At 39.4% G+C, this 21,892-nt stretch overlaps 1 protein-coding gene across 4 annotated transcripts in view; it reads right to left on the bottom strand.

Annotated features, from left to right (window-relative positions):
- The window catches only part of SPAM1 (sperm adhesion molecule 1), a 50,748-nt gene extending 49,326 nt beyond the window's left edge, over positions 1 to 1,422 (bottom strand). The window contains exon 1 of one of the 4 annotated variants that reach the window (XM_054559746.1): positions 1,322 to 1,422. The gene's annotated coding sequence lies outside the window, so the exon portion shown is untranslated. The other 3 variants (XM_054559742.1, XM_054559744.1, XM_054559743.2) reach the window with 3 other exon arrangements.
- Between the last annotated feature and the right edge of the window lie 20,470 nt (positions 1,423 to 21,892).

The raw sequence follows: 21,892 nt of genomic DNA, 5'->3' as shown, positions 1-21,892 counted from the left end.
AAGAGACACCATGATAGTGGTAAAGAAACTAACAACTGAGGTTATTCCTCATTTTGGCGTTTCTTTATAGATTGAATCAGACCAAGGAACTCATTTTTTAGTAGAAATAAACCACTCACTCACAAAATCTCTGGATTACTCATTAAAATTTCTTACTTTGTACCATTCTCAATTATCAGGTCAAGTGGAATATAAAAATCTAGACATAAAAAGAACTTATAAGAAAAAATCCATCCAGCCAACTCTTTCAACCAGGAGATCAGGTATACATCAAGATTTTTAGAAAAAGCTTGTACTGTTACCTTGCTAGGAAGGACCTTATGAAGTACTGCTAACCACCTACACTGCTATCATACTTTCTGAATTTACGTGAGCCACATCAAGGTAGAGCCAGTCATCACTCTCAGGACAACTGGAAGACCATATCTACAGGTGACCTCATAGTAAGGATTTCAGAGCCAAGGCTCTAGAAGCAGGATGACACCACAAAGCAAACAGCTTTCCTCAAGATCACAGATCAAAAAACTTTGCTTTCATCTATTTTCCCCCTTTAAGTTTCTCTCCTCCCTGGTGTGGGGAGGGGAGTAGAGGGGGAATCTTTTTCAACAAAACCTCCCATTTATTGAGAAGCTGACTGGAGATTACTTGTCTCAATCTATCCTATTCTCTCTCTAATCCTCCTCTGTGGGCTTTCTTTCAAATGCTGCCTCTTTCATATTAACCTCACTCTTTTCTTCATAGGTTAAACACAAACCTGACACCACCCTTGCACCAGTTTCTCAAACCTTGGTCATGTCAACTAAACAATATAATTATTGCTTATGTCAACATCTGATAGCATGAATAAACCTGAATTAGTTTTTATTTCTGTCCATTGGGTACCAGGTGGACCAACTATGGAAGATAAATGAATGAAAGAGTATGGTATCCATGGCCAGAAAAACAATGTCACTCTACTTTTCCTTCTGGTGAGTTCATTGGGCAAGGAAAAACCTCTGTAAGCTCAAGAATTGTCCCTTGCTCAAATAAAGACGTTGGAAGAAAAAAACTTTTCTAATTAAAAACAAATATGGTACTGATCTCTTCCCAAGTAACACCAAGGCAATATTGCAATCAAACCCTGTAGTTTGACTCCATACACCACATCCTCAAACCCTTCATGGAGGTCATAATGAGGCAGGAGAATAGGGTTGGGAGACAGGGAGCCTGAGGACAAACTGGCTGACTTCTTAGAATTGGACCAAAAGGAAAACCCCACCTCTCCAGGCCCAGGTGAAAAGAAGCCAGAGTTCCTGACCTCTACAAAATCCTCCTCCCCTACCTCACAAATGAGAAATGCCTCTGATTGGTTGTGGCCCAAGCCACCATTTCAGCCTCTGATTGGTTGCAGGCCAACCTCCACTTCAGCTTCTGATTGGTGACAGGCTGAGCCTCCACTTCAGCCTCTGATTGGTCTCAAACCAAGCCTCCACTTCAGTCTCTGATTGGTCACAGGCCAATCCTTCATTTGCATAGGGTGTAACCAATTGGAGGCCTCTAAAGGGTACCTAGGGGTGTTACCAAATTCTTTTAGTTTAATTTAAAACCCTGAAGGACATTGCAGTCAGGCTCTTGGACCACTTGCTCAAGCTTGCTCCTACTCTGTGGAGGCTACTTTCACTTCAATAAATCTGTGCTTTTGTTGCTTCATTCTTTCGTTGCTTTGTTTGTGCGTTTTGTTCAATTCTTTGTTCAACACTCCAAGAACCTGGAAAACTCACAGTCAAGACTTTCTATTCGGTAACAATAAGTGATTCTAGAACTACCTTTTATAGCACAAACTTTTGCCAAATCACCAAATGTGTTGGCTGGTTCATAGGCCACTCTTGCACAACCTGGGTGGGGTTGCTCAGCTGCTCTCCTGATTAGGCTCCTTAGCACCAGAAATTGTATATAAATAGATCAAAAATCTGGATTAACTTGGTCAGGTGACAAAATCAAGCCTTTTAGCTGCCAAAGCCAGATTGCAGGTCTCCTATGTCAAATGTTTCACGACATTTTCTGCTTTTACAAACTGACTGAGGCATGTGAAAATGAAGATGTGGAGACATCAATATGACCAATAACAAAAGCTGTGGAACACACTAGATCTTGGGAATTACAGGTTCCACTTTTTGTTCATGAACAACACTGGTCATTTTATCTTGTGTGGTTGATGAAAATGCTGCCTCTTTGTGAATCAGTTGGGACAAATACTGTCTGATTAATACCTTTGAACAAAAAAGATTAACATTCTCCATAAGATAATGAGGCTCAATCATTTGATTAGACTGACCTATTCCCAGAGTTGGGAGATTGGTTTAATGGGATATGGAGAAATGTGCTTAGATTTGCACTTTTCTGCTTATTTGTTCTCATTCTGATCTATATATTCTTCTTTTGAAGATCTATCACTCAGCTGCTAAACTGATTCTTCTCTCCACAGCCACTAATTCAGATTTTATTATGAGAAACTTATGGTAAAGTTTCAGATGGGGGAAATGAAGGAATTCAGAATATGCTACCCCAAAATATGCTACTTTGGCATGTTGATTATTTTTATTATTTTACTTTATTTTTTGAGACGGAGTCTTACTTTGTTGCCCAGGCTGGAGTGCAGTGGTGCAATCTTGGCTCACCACAACCTCCATGTCCCGGATTCAAGCAATTCTCCTGCCTCAACCTCCCAGGTACCTGGGATTACAGGCAGGCACCACTGGACCCAGCTAAATTTTGTATTCTTAGTAGAGATGGGGTTTCGCCATGTTGGCCAGGATTGTCTTGAACTCCTGACCTCAGGTGATCCACCTGCCTCCGCCTCCCAAAGTGCTGGGATCACAGGCGTGAGCCACTGTGCCCAGCCCAGCATGTTGATTATTTGGGGCTGAAGGTGATTGAGCAACAGCAGAGGCAGGAAGGACTCTTTGACTTTCCTCTTTCTGCCTCAGGTATGACATAAAATTTTCCATGTGAAAGAGGCTCTCCCTGTTTTAGGAAGAGAACATTCTTATCACTGGAGACTGGGGGTCAATACTGAAATGGATCGGTACAAACAAAACTACTAAAATATTCCTTATCTTCCATTAGATTTTCCTGTGTATTTTCTAGTCACTTTCCCACAAATTACTGCCTCTAGAAGCTTAAACTCTTTTCCTTTGTTTTATCATTTCCCCACAATTTAGCATTCTTTGTTTAAAACGTATATAAGCTCTTGGCCTGAGTTGCTTCTTTGGTTCTTCATTTTTCTTATAAAGGCTTCAGTGTGCAGTAAAAATATTAAATATAATGTATATGCTTTTATTTTCTTAATCTGTCTTTTGTCAGCTCAATTCATGGGCCCCAGCCCCAGAACTTAGAGAGTAATTTTTTGTCTTTATACCTGGCAAAAAGAAGGTATTCCATAAATGTAAGTTGTTCCTGTTATTATTATTAATAATATTGTCCCTTGTGACCATCCACTCCCGTATGAAAGGCAGTAAAAATTATCAAAAAAGAAGGGCCACGCCCAGTACTATTTAATGATTCACAGAACTGCTAACATTAAAACTTTCCTGAGAAGTCAAGAGACAAAAAGTAACCAAAATATGTGAGCTATGAAGGAATTGTTCTGGTGGAAATGAAGCACTCAGCAAATTTATACTGCAGTGGAGCCAGATCTCATGATGGTGCTGTGCCTCAGTGATGGTGAGTATCACTACATATGTGCTTCTGAGAAGGAACCTACTCAAGAAAGTCTTCATGGATCTCGATTCTATCAGCATGTCAGACTGACTCAAGCCTTAGTGTACACTGCATTATTTTGACTACCTCTTTGCAACTTTGTGAAGGAGTCAACTAAAAATATACTTACTCCATTCAAACTCAGACTTCAAGCTTTCTTCCCTCAACCCAGTTGAAATATTTTTCTGACTTATCAAGTGTGACTTATCAGGAAAGTTTTCAGTCTTTTAAATTGAATTAATGGAATAAGTACATAACATTTAAGTAAGTGACATTTAAAACAAGTAGTGGCAAAACACATTATTAATATAGAATCCAGATATTTTTGCAGTTTTTGGTAGTTATACATTAGTCTGACCAAACAGGCTGATTGTGCTTTCATTGCACAAAAGGGGAGGAAGAACGGTTACCAAAAAGCAAACAAGCAATAGTTAACAAGATTATTTCTCAGTACCAAACTCAAACCAACTTACTTTAGCTATTAACATGTTTGTTACATCTACAAGTTACGAGCAACATTAATAACCAATATTGCTTTTATTGCTATTATTAAATAATACATCTAGCATATAATGCATATCATAAATGTATGGCACATGTCCTCCAAAAAGAAAATTAACGCAACTTCAGCTTTTTAATGACATTATAAAGATGTATTAATATTTGTAGTTCTCTCTGTCCCCCTACACCATCCCATGATAACCTAAGCATATTAACACTTATGAATGAGAAGACCAGGTAATTGTGTTTGCCTCCTCACCAAGAACAGAGGAAAATAGGAGTGCTCTATGATTCTCACCTGAGACAAGAGAAACAGGAACTCAAGCTAAAGCAACAGGCGACTGAGCATCTGGGTAGTTGATGACAAGGTAGGAGTGTCCCTGAGACTCATCAACTAGGAAAAGGCACAGGAAAAGAAGGAACTTTCAGGGAAATCAGCTATAAACAATACCCAATAAGGCCAGGCATGGTGGTGGCTCACGCCTGTAATCCCAGCACTTTGGGAGACTGAGGCAGGAGGATCACTTGAGATCAGTAGTTTGAGATCAGCCTGGCCAACATTGTGAAACCCCATGTAAGAACCCCATGTAAGAACTTAGAAGTTCTTACAAATACAAAAATTAGACAAGCATGGTGGCACATGCCTGTAATCTCAGCTACTCAGGAAGCTGAGGCAGCAGAATCTCTTGAACCTGGGAGGTTCAAGTGAGGTTGCAGTGAGGCGAGATCTCACCACTGCACTCCAGCCTGGGCAACAGTGCAAGACTCTGTCTTAAAAAACAAATGAACAAACAAAAAGAACCCAAGAATATTTATTAGGATTGGGGGCTGTTCCACTTCAGAATTTTTGAAGAGTTTGGACCAAACATGAGGTTGAGAGATGGAGACAAGTTCTTTATAAAATCTACTCTTTTGCTTAAAAACAAAACAAAAGAACCAGAGCAAATAGCAAAATAACTTTAGAGGGTTAAACAGAAACTTCAAAAGGCACATACTCAGTTGTAAAGATAATTATAGAGCAGAGAGTCTCCCAAGGTTGCATGTAATTAGTACTTTAGCTACTTAATGAATGTTTACGGTTGACAAAAAATATTGTTGTTATTCACTTGTGTGGGGCTTATTTGCTCTTAACATGCAATAGCTACAATTTCAAAAACTTAAGCTGCAAGTAATATTTATTGATGGCCTAAACTGTTTTAATCAAACATGTGATATTTGTTATAATTTTAAATGTTAAAATAAAAACAGCAAGTCTTTCATTAAAATTTCATTGAGACAGGTTAACATAAAGCAATTTCTACCAAATCTCTAAAATCAGCCAATCAACAACTGATTTTGAAGTCATCTACTAATTTTCCATAGAATTAAGCAATTAATTATTGCATTTAAACATTGCAGCAACACTCTGGGGTAAGAATTATCATCCTCATTTGTGAAATGAGAATATAAGCATTATAAAAAATTTGATAACTTGCCCACCAGTCCAAAGCTACAAAACCCAGTTCTAGCTAATTCTAAGGTTGCTCTTTACCCTGTCCTCTAGTAGACAAATTACCATCTTATAAAGATAAAAATATTAAGCAAACACAGACATTTTCTAGAGAAGGGAGAAAATATTTTAATTGACCGATACAGTATGCAGATAATGGAAATCTTTCTGCTTATATAATTAACCATCATATTTTGCTGATAGAATCAACCTCACTTTTTCAAAAAAGGAATTAAAGCTCACAGTCTAAATATCTTCAAAGTTAAACATTTAGTTAGATCCCAGTACAGTACTGTTTTCTCGAAACCAGTGATTGAGATAACTTTAACAAAATGGTTGCCTCATTTCTTAATTTTTTTCACTCAACCATTGTTTTTTGTTCATTTACTCCAAATAATTAGAGGTGTCAGTCTGGCAATTATGTTTCATGTTTTGACTTAATTTACTCAATTTTGATCAGGAAAATGTAAGTGCTGTATTCATATTTACTAACTTCTCACATCATGGGATGGAAGAACTTAGAAGTCCTTTAAACTAAGAAACAAACGTTTTACCTAAGTTAATGCTGAGTTTGAATTATTTATGAGATCTTTTATCACCTGGTTATACTACCTTCTAACCTAGCCAAGTGATTAACTGAAGGTCAGACTTGTTATAAAACTTCCTCAGAAAAACACAATGAAGAGTGGATGACGTCTGCCTCCACTCATACTGGCCTACAAATTGTTGTGATATAAAGCACAAATGAGGGGGCTGGGCTAGTTGGCTCACACCTATAATCCCAACACTTTGGGAGGCCAAGGTGGGTGGATCACAAGGTCAGGAGTTTGAGACCAGCCTGGCCAACATGGCGAAACCCTGTCTCTACTGAAAATACAAAAAATTAGCCGGGCGTGGTGGTGCATGCCTGTAATCCCAGCTACTCAGGAGGCTGAGGCAGGAGAATCTCTTGTACCCTGGAGGCAGAGGTTGGGGAGATCGCACCATTGTCCAGCCTGGGTGACAGAGCAAGACTCCATCTTAAAAAGCAAGACTCCGTCTCAAAAAAAAAAAAAAAAAAGCACAAATGAGGAACCAGGACAAAGGGCACTAGCTTTGATCTAGTTGGAGTCCTAAATCTAAAGAGAGGGTTGAATAGTCACCACTATTTTTACTTTTCTTTCTTTTCCTTCCCTCTCTTATTTTTCCCTCTCTCACTCTACATATATCAACACATTTAATTCTAATACTACTCCATCGGGTAGGCACACCTATTATCCCCATTTAACAGATACCACTTAACTTTATACCCCCAGACCAAGCAAGTTTCAGTCTCATCCCCTGGATTCAGATTTCAGAGCCATATCTACTCCATTGGCAAAGCCCTAGAGGGCCTTAGTTCAGCGGGTTCAGATGAGGAAAATAAACCAGTGGGGGTGAGGCCACGTGAGTTCTTCAGTTCAAGAAATGTGTTCCATCAAAATGCTGGCTTGAGAGATGTTTCTGGCCGTCTTCAAAGATATAAAGTTTCAGAATCTGAGGGAGAGAAAATTCTAGAAAGTGCCACAAGTGGTGTGGCTGGAACCAAGGACTCGAACCATAGGTTTGGCTAAAACCAATCTGTGCCCAAGACCCTCAGTCTCCTGTGGCGTCGCCGTCCACAGTCAAGGGCAGCCCTGGCCGCCCCTGAGCAATGGAAAACGGTGTTACCAGAAGGAACGGAGGTTGGTTGTTACCCACCTCAACTCTGCCCCCTTCTATATTCCCAATGGCAACAGTGGGGAATATCCATTATTTTTACCATATCCCTTTAAATCTGCTGGTACCTCCATTGCCTCTCTTCCTCATCCAGCAATAATGCCGTGGACTTCCCATCGTCCCTTGTGCGCCTGCGCCACAGGGTTTGCGGCAACCTGCCGCTTCTCAGTGCTCCGACTGTTCTGATGCCTTCAGTTCTCTTCTGTGTTTTCACTTCTCTGCTTTTTTGCTTCTCTATAGTACACTTGCAAGTACTTGGCCTGCTTTGATTTTGATTCTGGTTTCGCCTCTGTACTTAAGAATCTTAATTTTAGGAATCCTCTTGACTATAATCTCTACAACCCACGTAAGGCTCCTCACTCTATAGCCAAGGTCTAGCATCCATCCATTAAATTAAGTTAATTAATTAAATTACTTGTTAGCAATTAATTAAATTCTACCAAACTATTCGATCTTTCCTGGCCCAAAACCGCAGTTAAAATGTACTTCTCTCTTGCTCCAGTTCCTTAGCTAATTTACTTCTATGCAGATTGTCATGCTGTAATAGCTTATATTACATATTTATACTTATATAAGCATATAAATATATTTATATTATATATTACCATAATCATGTTAATGCATTTTAATAGACTGTCTCTATGTTTTCACTGATTGCCTAAGTAAGAATGTCAGACATTACAGAAGGATATTGAGGAAATGTTCTAGGGTTATGGAGCATCTCAAATTATGCCATAGGTGCCAACTACTTAATTTATTGATGCGGCAATTTAACAAATGTTAATGGAGCATTAATTCCATGCCAAACCCTGGGCGTAAAGGATGCTGTAATAAGCCACACGGAGCTAGTTCTCATGGAGCCTGCGTTCTAGTGGAAGGAAACAAACAAGTAATAAACAATTTCAGGGTGACAGCTGATATTGCAGAATTTTTTTTTAATGACAGAGAAAGCAATCAGGGTTGAAAAGGTATATAATGTCCATTTTATAGTGCAATAGATGATGCTGACTCTTAAAGAGATTGCATCCAGTTAGCACTTCCTTCAAAAATTGAGTACTTACTTTCTTACACTCAAGCAAACACTGTATTACAATACTTTGTAAAGTCTTTGTCAACCAGAGTGATGTAAAAATGGTATCTCATTGTCATTTTAATCATAATTTATTTTCAGAAAATTTGAGTCATTCATATTGTCTTTGCTGATTTTCGGTCATTTTGAATTGGTTGCTTAAGAGCTCTTTACGTAACAGAAGAAATTATACTTTGTTACAGATTCCAAATGTGGTTTTCTAGTTTGTATTTTGATTTGCCCATGATACCATTTTCACGCAAAAGGTAACCTCCTTTATTTTTTGTATACAATTTGTTTCTAAATATTTGGAGAGTAAACTGGACTTAGGTCAGTTTCCCCAAGAGCAGATCCTTTGATGAGATTTCATGTGCAAATGATTTATTAAGAAAGTTTTCTCAGGAAAAAATTCAAGAGAATGAGAAAAGTAGGACAGAGAAGGAGATGAAGCCAAGAAAGTGTGTAATTTTATGTAAAGGCCTTCAGAGGGCAGCTTTAGCTTCATCATTCAGGGGATCCAATTAAGGACTTCAGGAGGCAAAACCACACTGAATGGGAGGGAGGGAGAAAGGGAAGCACCCTGAACCTGGGGAAAGGAATTTACAACAAACAATAAAAGAGGACTTCGGGGATCTCCCCGGGCATTAAAGTGTCCCTTAACGAGGGGTGGAGCAAGGGTCAATGTAAGGAAAGAATAGGGAAGTTCAAACTCAGCATTTGATTTTAATGTGGAAATCTCTTCTTATTTGTTTGTGCTTAATTATTAAACTACGTAGCAGAAGGAATCCACCCAGTCAGGAAAATTTAGTCCACCCTAACCTAGTCACTCATAATTAGTCATGTATAATTGTTTCCTTCTCTCCCTCAACTCTTTCTGGATATTCATAGTCAGGCCTCAGGGTACCAAAGTAATTGAGAAAGTCAGTTTTCAGTAAGTTGAAGGCCAAATCAGTAACTATAGATGTAGATCTTGGGGGCCTATGAAAAAAGGTAACGGATTGAAAAGAGAACACTTGGTTTTGGTTAAGGAACACAGAATTTAGTCTTGCACTATTAATAATAAAGGATATCCTTGCCCTATTTCTGGTGTAACTAGAAAATAATCCCTGATACTGACTCTTTAGCATCTCAGAGTATTATCTTCTTGGAGAATACGTAGGTTCCACTAAATACATTTTTAATTTTATTTCTTTCTTAATCTTCTTGTGAAGTAAAATTTTTATCTTGTAAGGTAAATATCAAGCTGAAAAAATCAATTCAATACATGTTTTCTAACACTTGAAGAGACAGTTTGCACAGGCTGTGGGTTTCTAGAATCTTCCATGAAGGGTACATGGAGCTTATCTGGTCTGGTACTAGGGCAACTAGAAACAGTAATTGCTATGGCACTGTGGCTTCTATCAGCAGCGTAAACACGTCAGGTTACCAATGTCCAATGACGAAAGGTCATTTAGTGTGAAAGGTAGCTTAGCTCAGTGACTTTTGGGTTGTTGCTTTTCTTAACTGAAGTTTATGTATGTTCATGTGAGTTTCATTGGGCCTTCTCATGGAGAAGTTTTAAGAAATGACTTGGTAAATGCCAGTATCTTTCTAAGATAGTGTAGTCACATTGAAATTGTTATCCCCTGGGTTTGAAAAACATAAGTCAAATGTAAGGCATATGGCTGAACTATTTGTTCACATCAGTTGGAGATTACCACCAAATGTTCCCTGACATCATATTTGTCAGACACTTTTAAAAGTCCATGCCAACTCTATATTACTTTCTGATAAGTCGCAACTTAGTAAATAATATACTTGTGCCTGGCACCAGAAAGCAAAAAATATTTTGTGGTCACTAGTTCTAGTTCACCACTGCTTATCACTTCATTTGAATTCAACAAATATTTAGAGGACACTAGATAGGAACATATTGGCAGAAGAATGGCATAATTGATAATATAATTACATGCAAAAATGTTATTATGAAACAGATATTGGTAGACTGATGTTCTAACATTTGAATTGTCAGAAGGTAATATTCTAAGACTATATATTTCTATGTGTAATTGTCATGGGACTGTTTTATCTTTTCTTTCAGGGATGTCAAATATATTAAAAAACCAAAATGAACTATCACATCATATCTGATTATTTAACTTTAATAATAAAAATACAATCATGTAAAACTTTACATGAAAACAACATGACCTACCATGGATTTTCCCTTCCATTTCTTTTCTTTTTTTTTTTGAGACAGAATCTCGCTCTGTCACCCAGGCTGGAGTGCAGTGGCAAGATCTAGGCTCACTGCAGCCTCTGCCTCCAGGGTTCAAGTGATTCTCCTGCCTCAGCCTCCTGAGTAGCTGGGATTACAGGCGTGCACCACCACGCCAGCTAATTTTTGTATTTTTAGTAGAGACGGGGTTTCACCACGTTGGTCAGGCTGGTCTCGAACTCCTGACCTCGTGATCCACCCACCTCAGCCTCCCAAAATGCTGGGATTACAGGCATGAGCCACCGCACCCAGCCCATTCCCTTCCATTTCCTATAAATCAGTTCCTAAACTTACATTAAAAAAAAATTAATCACCCTTTCACCTCTGCTCACATAGTATTTCACTCATACTTCTTTTATAGAACTTGTCATAGTAATCTACTTTGAATTACCTGCCTTTTTACATGATGATAGAATCCTTTAGAGAAGAAATCTTATTAATCTTTGAAACCTTCACAGTACCAAATATGTTCCACATACACAGTCAATTCTTCACAATGTTTGTTGAATTGAACTGATTGGTCTTCTATTCATTAAACAAATATTTATTAGAGCGTTGGTTAAGTGCAACTCTTTGGGCAGGAGACAAACAAGATGAATGACATTCTTCTCACACTTGAGTATTGTTGGGTTGTTAGAACACATATAAAAAATAACTATGGAATAAGACAAAATTTGATTTTTAAATAAAACTATAAATTAAAATTAAGCAATATGCTAAATAAATCCCCAGATTGGGGGCTGAGGCAAGAGGATCACTTGAGCCACAGGTTCGAGACCAGCCCAGGCAACATAGTGAGACCTCAACTCTAGTAAAAAATTAGCTAGTCATGGTGGTGGTGCACACCGGTATTCCCAGCTACTTGGGAGGCTGAGGAGGGAGGCTTGCTTGTGCCAGGGAGTTTGAGGCTGCAGTAAGCCGAGACTGCACCATTGCACTCTAGCCTGGACAACAGAGCTAGACCTTGTCTTAAAAAAAATAAAAAACAGTAATTTTAAAAGGCTAGATATCAAAAATTAAGGTGTCAAAGGAACCACAATCCTTGCGGAGGCTGTAGAGAAGAATCTGTTCTTTATTTCTTCCAGTTTCTGGTGCCATCAGCACTCTGGCTTGTGGTGGCTGCAGCTTCCTCTGCTCTGTTTTCATATCTCCTCTTATCTACGTGTCCCCAAACTCCCTCTGCCTTTCTTTCCCAAGGATACATGTGATTTCATTTAGGGTCCTCCCAGATAATCAGGAAAAACCCTTCATCTCAAGAAACTTAATCACATCTTTTGCCGTACAATAATAATAATGGGCTGCAGGGATTAGGATGCAAGCATTTCCTTCTTGGGCCTACCTTTCACCCAACTATACAAAACAACAAAGACACTCATCTTATAGATTTATTTACTACGTCATGTGGCTCATTAATTGTGGAATTTAGCGTTGAGCTCAAATCCTGGTTTCATCTTTCATCACTATAGAATGTATCATAACAAGAAACAAAGATGAGAAAAAAAAACAGGTAAGGCACAAAAAGAGAATAGAGGAGAAATAGGGATGTGAAAAACAAAATTAAGTTGCAGACTTGAGACTTTGGGCAGTAAGCAGAAAAAAATATTGCTGTGGAAAAGGTCAACAAGTGAGCCCAGGGACAATTGGCAATTAATTTTTCTTTGTCACCACACCTCCAAGTGGCTTAGTGCTCTAGGCCTGGAACTGTCTACAGTGAAATAATTCCACTTACTTACAATAATTGGTACAGTGCCTGGCAAATATTGTTTCATCATTGGAAGGCACCATAGTTATGGGCCCTCTAACATTTTTTTAAGCTTAAGTTCTATAAGGCCTTGTTGATTTGGTATTTTTATAAACCTTGCAAATAGTTAAACCTTGTCAGATGATTAACACTCCCAGGCAAATGGTAAACAATATGGCTCTCATTTTTTCTACTTCTTGTCCAACATTGTCCTATTGAGAGAGACCACCGTCTTTAGGCCAGCTCCTCACAACCTTGCTGCACTGTAGAGTTGCCTGGGGGAGTTTGTTTATTTCTTAATTTATTTTGAGACAGGGTCTTGCTCTGTTGCTCAGGCTGGAGTGTAGTGGCACAAAGAAGGCTCATGGAGGCCTCAACTTCCTGGGCTCAAGGGATCCTCCCACCTCAGCCTCCCAGGTAGCTGGGACCATGGGTGCGTGCCATCACGTCTAGCTAATTTTTTACGTTTTTTGTGGAGAAGGGGTCTTGCTATGTTGCCCAGGCTGGTCTCAAGCTTCTGGGCTCAGGCAATCCTCCCACCTTGGCCTCCCAAGGTGCTGGGATTGCGAGCATGAGCCACTGCGCCCAGCCTCACCAAAGGAACTTTAAAAAAACATAATATTCTTGCCCACCTCAGACAATTAAGGAGCCAGAGAGTGGGGCCTGGGAAAAGGGGTCCTCAAACGTTTTTACTTCTATTTTTTTTATTTTCAAATTCACATTTTAAAATGGGCATATAAAATTTTGTGTTTAAAGAGATAAAGGATTAAAATTCTAGCATATTGTAAATACTGACTTAAAAAGATAAAAGTCACATCACTTTTGAAATGTGTATAATAGGTTCTAAATACCATCTTTCTCCCACCTTTCTATTCCACACTTTCCATAGAATTTTATCCTACTAATATATTTTCATGCTTGGATATCTTTTATTTATTATCCTATCATATAACTCTTCCGGAGCAAGAATACCTATATAAATTTGGATTTAACTTTTAAGATTTCCTGTGTCCTTAGGCTCTAAATACTTAAAATTTCTGGATAGTGTGATCATTGTAATTGCTATTGAATGTACTTGATAAAAGCAATATTAATATATTGTAACGTGGTGGGGGATATAAAAACCAAATTTCTACCAGTGAAAGAATAAAGTAAATAAGGTGTATTTCTATGATGGAATGCTCAGCAATAAAAAGTCAGGAACTACTTATATATACATTAGCATGAATAAATTTCAAAACTTTTGTGCTAAAAGAAACCAGATATAAAAGAGTATATACTATAGGATTCCATTTACATTAAAATATTAGAAAATGCAAACCAATCATTAGTGGCAAAAAGCAGACTGTTAGTTCCCTGGGACTGGTGTAGATGGAGTGACAGACTGCAAAGAGTTGTGAAGAAACTCTTAGGGATGATAGAGATGTTCTGTAACTTGAGTGTGGTGGTGAGTTCAGTATGATCACTTATCAAAATTCATTGACTTGTACAGTTTGAATGAATATGGCCTATTGTACCTAAATTACACTTCAATAAAGTTATATGTTTTAGGTTTTTATAATATTAAATAGAAAGTGAAATTGTATTGGAAATACGCAGAAGAATAAATCTTTACTCAAAACAAAATAAATAAATAAATAAATCCCCAGATTGGAGAGATGGCATACAAATCAAACAGTAAATAAAGGTTTCAAGGAAAAAAAAAATAGCAATTTTGATTTCAACAGAGATGGAAGTGGTGTTGGAGATTAGGAAGGGGTAGTCCTGGGAAACATTTTATTGGAGTCCAGGAAAATAGTGTAGTATTTGAATAATGAAATACAAAGCTGGAAAGATAGCTGGAATCAAATCGTGGAGGCTTTGGACAATAAGATAAAGAGTTTTTCCTTTATCCGACATGCAAGTGGCATTATAAACCAAAAAATCACACTAATTGAAATTAACCTTTAGGGAAACTAATTTGATATCAGTATGTAGTGTCTTTGGTACAATCAAGAGACAATCCACTCCAACCACCTGGGGTTCTTATCCCTCAAAGAGGAAGTGACAGGATTTTTAAAAAAGACAACGGCAGATAATAGGGTAAAAACTCATTTTTATTTCATACATTAAGAGACATTCACTGTTACTGACTAAAATCATAAGGAGAGCTTTGAATTATAAAGATCAAATGCTGATAGAGACAGTGACTAAAAATTGAGAGCAGCAAAGAAATAACGGGATCTGAAACAGAAAGGAGAAATAGAAAGCCTGCCTCACCTTTTTATAAAAAGAAGCCACATTGTACTTCTCAGAAGGTGGATCTCAATTTCATGAATAAAATGCTAATGACAAGAAATCCTAAATGATATAAAAGAGACTCAGCCAAATAGTAAAAGATCTATCTACAAAACAGTAAAAGTTGTAACCTATAATGACTCCAAGAAACCACTAGATCTTACTGTTGTGTTGTTTTCTTTTTCTGTAAAAGTCAAAACGTTTTGCATTAAGTGCATTTTTTCATATTATAATCTTTGTGATGTGGTTAACCATGGGTGATATTCCAGCTAGGAGCAGGCTGTGGGTAATTTATCAAACTAAATACCTAAACTCAATCTGAGTGTTATCATAATTCTGGGCTGCATTAATAAAGCCTATTTTTGGCAAATTGGGCTCTCAGTCTAACAACTCCTCTAGTGCTCTGCCCATCCCCCACAAAAAGGTTTCTTTAGTCTGGCATTACATTTCCACTTGGATAGGCTTCAGGAGGGTCTATTCATGCCCTTATATTACATGCATAGATGTGCATTTTCCTAGGAAGAGTGTGTCATATTTTAGGTATGTCTGGCAGAAGAATAGTTAAGAATTCTTGACGTAGAATTAAGCTGGAAGAGAGACATCTCGCAGCCAACTCCAGTGTTAGATTACTTTAGAAAAAATGATTTCCCTTGTATTCTTGCATTGATTTTGAACTCCATTCCTGAACAGACTTGTTTTTCTGAAAAATAAAATATGCTGGGCTGGGCATGGTGGTTCATGCCTATAAATCCCAGCACTTTTTGAGGCTGAGGCAGGAGAATTTCTTTAGCCCAGGGATTTGAGGCCAGCCTGGGTAACATGGCGAGACCTCATGTCTACTAAAAGTAAATAAAATTAGCTGTGGATGGTGGCGTGCACCTGTGGTCCCAGCTACTTGGGAGGCTGAGGTGGGAGGATGGCTTGAATCCAGGAGGTTGAAGTTGTAGTGAACTGTAATTCTGACACTCTACTCCAGCCTGGGTGACAGAGGAGATTCTGCCAAAAGAAAAACAAAACAAAACAAAACAAACAAACAAACAAAAGCCCAGGTAACCCAGGAGTGAAGCCAAATCAAGTTTAAAAGAAATGCAATACATGTGTTATATTGACTGAAATTGTATGAATGCACAGTGAACCTGCTGCAATTTTCCTTACTGCAAATTCCTACTACAGCCATTCTGTGACTACTTGTTCAATGATAGGCTAATACAATGTTGCTTTTAGGGAGACATAGTCAGGACAACAATTCCCAAATTGAAATTTTTTAAAGCCAACACTCTATTTATTTCTCAGATGGTAACAGTGACAAATGTAAAGATCTCAGTTCTCCTATTGGAAGTTGTATTTTGTTATCAGCCCTGGTACTCTGATGCACAGATGTTTCCAGTTTGAGGAGAAATGGCTGCTCTGTCTGTGGGAAGATTCTTTAGACCAGAAATTCTCAAACTTTAAACTGTCTACAGATTACCTGAGCTTTTGCACAATGCAGATTCTGATTCAGGAAGTTTAGACTAGAGCCTAAGAGTCTGTACTTCTTCTCCTTCTTCCTTCTTCCTTCTTCTTCTTCTTTTCTTTAAACAGAGTCTCACTCTGTTGCCCAGGCCAGAGTGCAGTGGAGTGATCTCAACTCACTGCAACCTCTGCCTCCCAGGTAGCTGAAATTACAGGCGTGGGCCACCATGCCTGGCTAATTTTTGTATTATTATTAGAGACAGGGTTTCACCATGTTAGGCAGGCTGGTCTCGAACTCCTGGCCTCAAGTGATTCGCCTGCCTCAGCCTCTCAAAGTGCTGGGATTACAGGCGTAAGCCATGGTACCCAGCCAAGAGTCTGTATTTCTAACAGGCTCTCAGTTGATACTAAAGCTGTTGTCCCAAGACCACACTCTAAGTAACAAGATTCTAGATTAAACTTTCAGGATGCATTAAACTCTTCTTTGCTGTTGTTCTATACTCTCTTGTAATCTGTTTAAAGCCATATGGATTGTGCGGCAGTGTAGCCAGTAACTGAGACTGTCCAGGAAAATGAGAGCATAGACTATTTCTTAACCCTATAATCACTTGGGAAAGATAACACAAACAAAAATATACCAGTGCCCGGCCTCACATCACATCCAGTAAATCAAGTATTTCTTGAAGTGATGTTTAGAGTTTCTTTTTTTTTTGAACAGCTATATTGAGATATAATTTGCATATCATACAATTCAATCATTGAATTGTACAACTCAATACTTTTCAGTACATTCATAAATTTTTGCAACAATCGTTGCAATAGATTTTAGAGTATTTTGATAATCTCAAAAATAAATTCTGTATCTTTTAACTATCACCTTCCTACCCCACATAACCCTTAGCCCTAAACAATCACTAATCTGTCTCTAGAGATTTGCCCATTTTAGATATCCCCTAAAAAGAGAATTGTACACTGTGTGGTCTTTCATGACTGGTTTCTTTCACTTAGCATAATGTTTTCACATTTCTTCCATGTTGTAGTGAAGGGAAGTTTAAATTTTTCTCCTGATGGTTTGTTAATTTGAATCTACAGCACATACTGATAATAAACAGTGGAAAAGCATACAAATATAATATGTGCACATGCATGCACTGGAGTCATACAAAATATAAAAACTCAAAGAAAGTCAAATGGTTGACACTTTCATACCACCTTGAGGTTGTGGAAAGAATAGAGGCTCAGGAGCATGGCAAAATAGGTTTGGGAGGAAAAGAAATGGAAAGACCTGACTAGAAAAGGTGGCCTTGTTATTTAGATGAAACCTCATGTGTAGGAGCCCTCAGAGAGAATAGAGGGTAGCCAGTAGTAAATGTTTCTGCCAGACGTTTTAAAAAAAAATTGAGATGGGGTCTCACTATGTTTTCCACAGTGGTCACAAACCCCTGGGCTCTACTGATTCTCCTGCCTCAACCTCCCAAATATCTGGGACTACATGCACAGGCCACCACATCTGGCTCCATCAGACTTTTAAAGGAGTCAGATTATCAGTTAAATTTTCCTAGGTCTGGACAAAGGAAGTTTCAGAAAAAGCTTTGTTTGTATCTGTTGTTTACTTCACTTTAGCTCCTCTCAGATGTAAATCTCCCCCCACTAAAGATAGCTTTGCAGGACTACTTTTGTCTGTAGGTCCTCTGAAGAGCTATCTCAAAATATGTCAAAAGAAATATATTTTGGAGTGAAACATTTTGGTTTCCTTTAGTCCACCCTTTGAAACTTTACTTTCATAAAGTTTCACGTATTAAAAGTCAAGTTGATAGCTTTGGTGAGATTTTGGTTAGAGGTTGTCAGATAAGAGATTGGCAAAGGAGGATAACAGAACTTGGATGTTTGCTTCTCTAAATCTCATGTTGAATTGTAGTCCTAATGCAGATGTCTGTGCCATGCTTGTGTAACCTGTAAAACTGTGAGCCAGTTAAACTTCTTTTCTTTATAAATTACCAACTCTCAGGTATTCCTTTATGGCAATGCAAGAACAGCTTATGATATGGTTTGGATCTGTGTCCCTACCAAAATCTCATGTTGAATTGTAATCCCAATGTTGGAGGTGGAGCCTGGTGGTAGACGATTGAATCATGGGGGTGCATTCTTCATGAATGGTTTAGCACCATCCCCTGAGTACTGTTCTCATGATGGAGTTCTCATATCTGGTTGTTTAAAAGTGTGTGGCACCTCCTCATCTTTCTCTTCCTCCTGCTCTGGCCATGTGAGGTATGGGCTCCCTTTTACCTTTCACAATGATTGTAAGTTTCCTCAGGCTTCCCCAGAAATCAGCATCATGCTTCCTACACAGCCTGTAGAACTGTGAGCCAATTAAACTTCTTTATATCTCAGGTATTTATTTATAGCAGTGTGAGAACTGACTAATACAGAAAATTAATACCAAGGAGTGGGACATTGCTGTAAAGATACCTGAAAATATGGAAGTGACTTTAGAACTGGGTAACAGGCAGAGGTTGGAACAGTGTGGAGGGCTCAGAAGAAGACAGGAAGATGAGGGGAAGCTTGGAACTTCCTAGAGATTTGTTGAATGGTTTTGACCAAAATGCTGATAGTGATATGAACAGTAAAGTCCAGGCTGAGGAAGTCTCAGATGGAAATGAGAAACTTATTGGGAACTGGAGCAAAGATTACTTTTGTTATGTGTTAGCAAAGAACATGGTGGCATTGTGCCCCTGCTATAGGGATCTGTGAAACTTTGAACTTGACAGTGATAATTTAGGGAATCTGGCAGAAGAAATTTTTAAGTAGCAAAGCATTCAAGATGCTGTTTCTAACAACATATGCTCATATGTGTGAGCAAAGAAATAACCTGAAACTGGAAGTTATATTTAAAAGAGAAGCAGAGTGTAAAAGTTTGGAGAATTTGCAGCCTGGCCAGGTGGTAGAAAAGAAAAGCCCATTTTCAGGGGAGGAAGTCAAGCAGGCTGTAGAAATTTGCATAACTAAAAGGAAGGTGAGTGTTAATTGCCAAGACAATGGGGAGAAGACCTGGAAGGCATCTCAGAGAATTTTGAGGTAGCCACTACTATCACAGGCCCGGAGGCCTAGGAGGGAAGAATGGTTTTGTGGGCCAAGCCTAAGGCCCCACTACCTACCCTGTGCAGGCTCAGGAGACCACTCTGCATCCTGGCTGCTCCAGTTCCAGCCATGGCTCAAAGAGGTTCAGGTACAGTTGGGCCACTGCTTCAGAGGGTGCAAGCCATAAACTTTGACAGCTTCCACATGGTGTTAAGCCTGTGGGTACACAGAGTGCAAGAGTTGAGGCTTGGGAGGTACTGCCTACATTTCAGAGGATGTATAAAAAAGCCTGGGTGTTCAGACAGAAGCCTGCTGCAGGGATGGAGCCCTTATGAAGAACCTCTACTAGGGTGTGTGGAGGGGAAATGAGCAGTTGGAGCTGTGAGAAAAGGGCCACCACAGCCACCAGACCTCAGAATGGTAGATCCACTGGCAGCTTGCACCCTGTGCCCAGAAAAGCCACAGGCGCTCAACACTAGCCTTTGAGAGCAACCATGGGGGCTGAACCCTGCAAAGCCACAGGGGCAGAGCTGCCCAAGACCTTGGGAGCCCACCCCTTGCATCTGTGTGTCCTGAATGTGGGATGTGGAGTCAAAGGAAATTACTTTGAACCTTTAAGATTTAATGACTGCCCTGCTGGGTTTTGGACTTGCATGAGATCTGTAGCCCCCTTTGTTTGGCCAATTTCTCCCTTTTGGAATGAGATTATTTACCCAATGCCTATACCCCCATTATGTCTTGGCTGTAACTAACTTGTTTTTTATCTTACTGGCTCATCAGCAGAAGGGACTAGCTTTGTCTCAGGTGAGACTTTGGACTTTGGACTTTTGAATTAATGCTGGAATGAGTTATGACTTTGGGGGATGTTGGGACGGCATGATTGGATTTTACAAAGTGAAAAGGACATGAGATTTGGGAGCAACCAAGGTGGAATGATATGGTTTGGATCTGTGTCTCTGGCCAGATCTCATGTGAAATTGTAATCCCCAATGTTGGAGGTGGAACGGGGCGGGAGTTGATTAGATCGTGGGGGTGCACCCTTCATGAGTGGTTTAGCACCATCCCTTTGGTGCTATTCTCATGATGGAGTTCTCGTGAAATCTGGTTGTTTAAAAGTGTGTGGCATCTCCCTATCTTTCTCTTCCTCCTGCTCTGGCCATGTGAAGTGTGGGCTCCTTTTTGCCTTTCACCATTATTAGTTTCCTGAAGCCTCCTCAGAAGCCAAGCAGATGCCAGCATTATGTTTCCTGTACAGCCTGTGGAACTGTGAGTTGATTAAACCTATTTTTCTTTATAAATTACCCAGTCTCAGGTATTTCTTTATAGCAATGCGAGAATGGACTAATACAGCCTATCACAGAAAATTGGTACCGAGGAGTGGGGAACTGCTACAAACATACCTAAAAATATGGAAGCATCTTTGAAACTGGGTAATAAATAGTGGTTGGCAGAGTTTGGAGAGCTCAGAGAAGACAGGAACATGATGGAAAGTTTGGAACTTCTTAGAGACTGGTTAAATGGTTTTGACCAAAATGCTGATGTTGATATGGACAGTGAAATCCAGGCTGACAAGGTCTCAGATGAAAATGAGGAACTTACTGGGAAATGGAGCAAAGGTCAGCTATGGTATGTCTTAGCAAAAAGCTTTGCTGCATTCTACTCATGCCTACGGATCTGTAGAAGTTTGAACTTAAGAATGATAACTTAGGGTATCTGGTAGAAGAAATTTCTAAACAGAATAGCATTCAAGATATGACCTACTTCTAACAACATACGCTCAGATGCAGGAGCAAAGAAATGCCTAAAAGTTTGAATTTATATTTAAAGGGGAAGCAGAGTGTAAAAGTTTGGAAAATTTGCTGGCTGGCCATGTGGCAGAGTAAAACAAAAAGCATTATCAGGAAAGGAAATCAAGCAAGCTTTGGAGCAACCAGTTGCTAGAGATTTGCGTGACTAAAAGAAGCCAAGTGTTAACAGACAAGAAAATGGGAAAAGGCCTTGAAAGTATTTCAGAGATCTTCTAGGCAGCCCCTCCCATCACAGTCTCAGAGGCTTAGGAAGACTGAATGGTTTTGTGGGCTGGGCCTGGGGTACTAGCACCCTGCACCACCACAGCAGGCTGCTTCTTGCATCCTGAAGCCTTGGGTCAAAAGGCCCCAGGTATAGCATGGACCAGAGCTCTGGAAGGTGCAAGCTGTCAGCCTTGGCAGTTTTCACATAATGTTAATAGAAACTCAGAATACAAGAGTGAAGCAGCATTGGCAGCCTCCACCTAGTTTCAGAGGATGTACAAAAAAAGAAAAAACCTGGGTTTCCAGGAAGAAGCCTGTTGCAGGGGCATAGCCTCCATAGAAATACTCTACAAGAGTGGTGCCAAGGGGAAAGATAGGGTTGCAGCCCCCACACAGAGTCCCCAATGGGGCACTGGCTAGTGGAACTATGGGAGGTGGGCTGTCACCTTCCAGACCCTAGAATAATAGAGCCACCAGCAGCTTGCATCCTGAGCCTAGAAAAGCCAAGGGGTAGAGCTGCCCAAGGCATTGGGAGCCCACC

This window comes from Pongo abelii, chromosome 6 (genome assembly GCF_028885655.2).
Source record: "Pongo abelii isolate AG06213 chromosome 6, NHGRI_mPonAbe1-v2.0_pri, whole genome shotgun sequence".
Taxonomy (NCBI): Eukaryota; Metazoa; Chordata; class Mammalia; order Primates; family Hominidae; genus Pongo; species Pongo abelii.
Note: the sequence above shows the minus strand (reverse complement) of the source record. Positions and strands in the feature narration are given on the sequence as shown.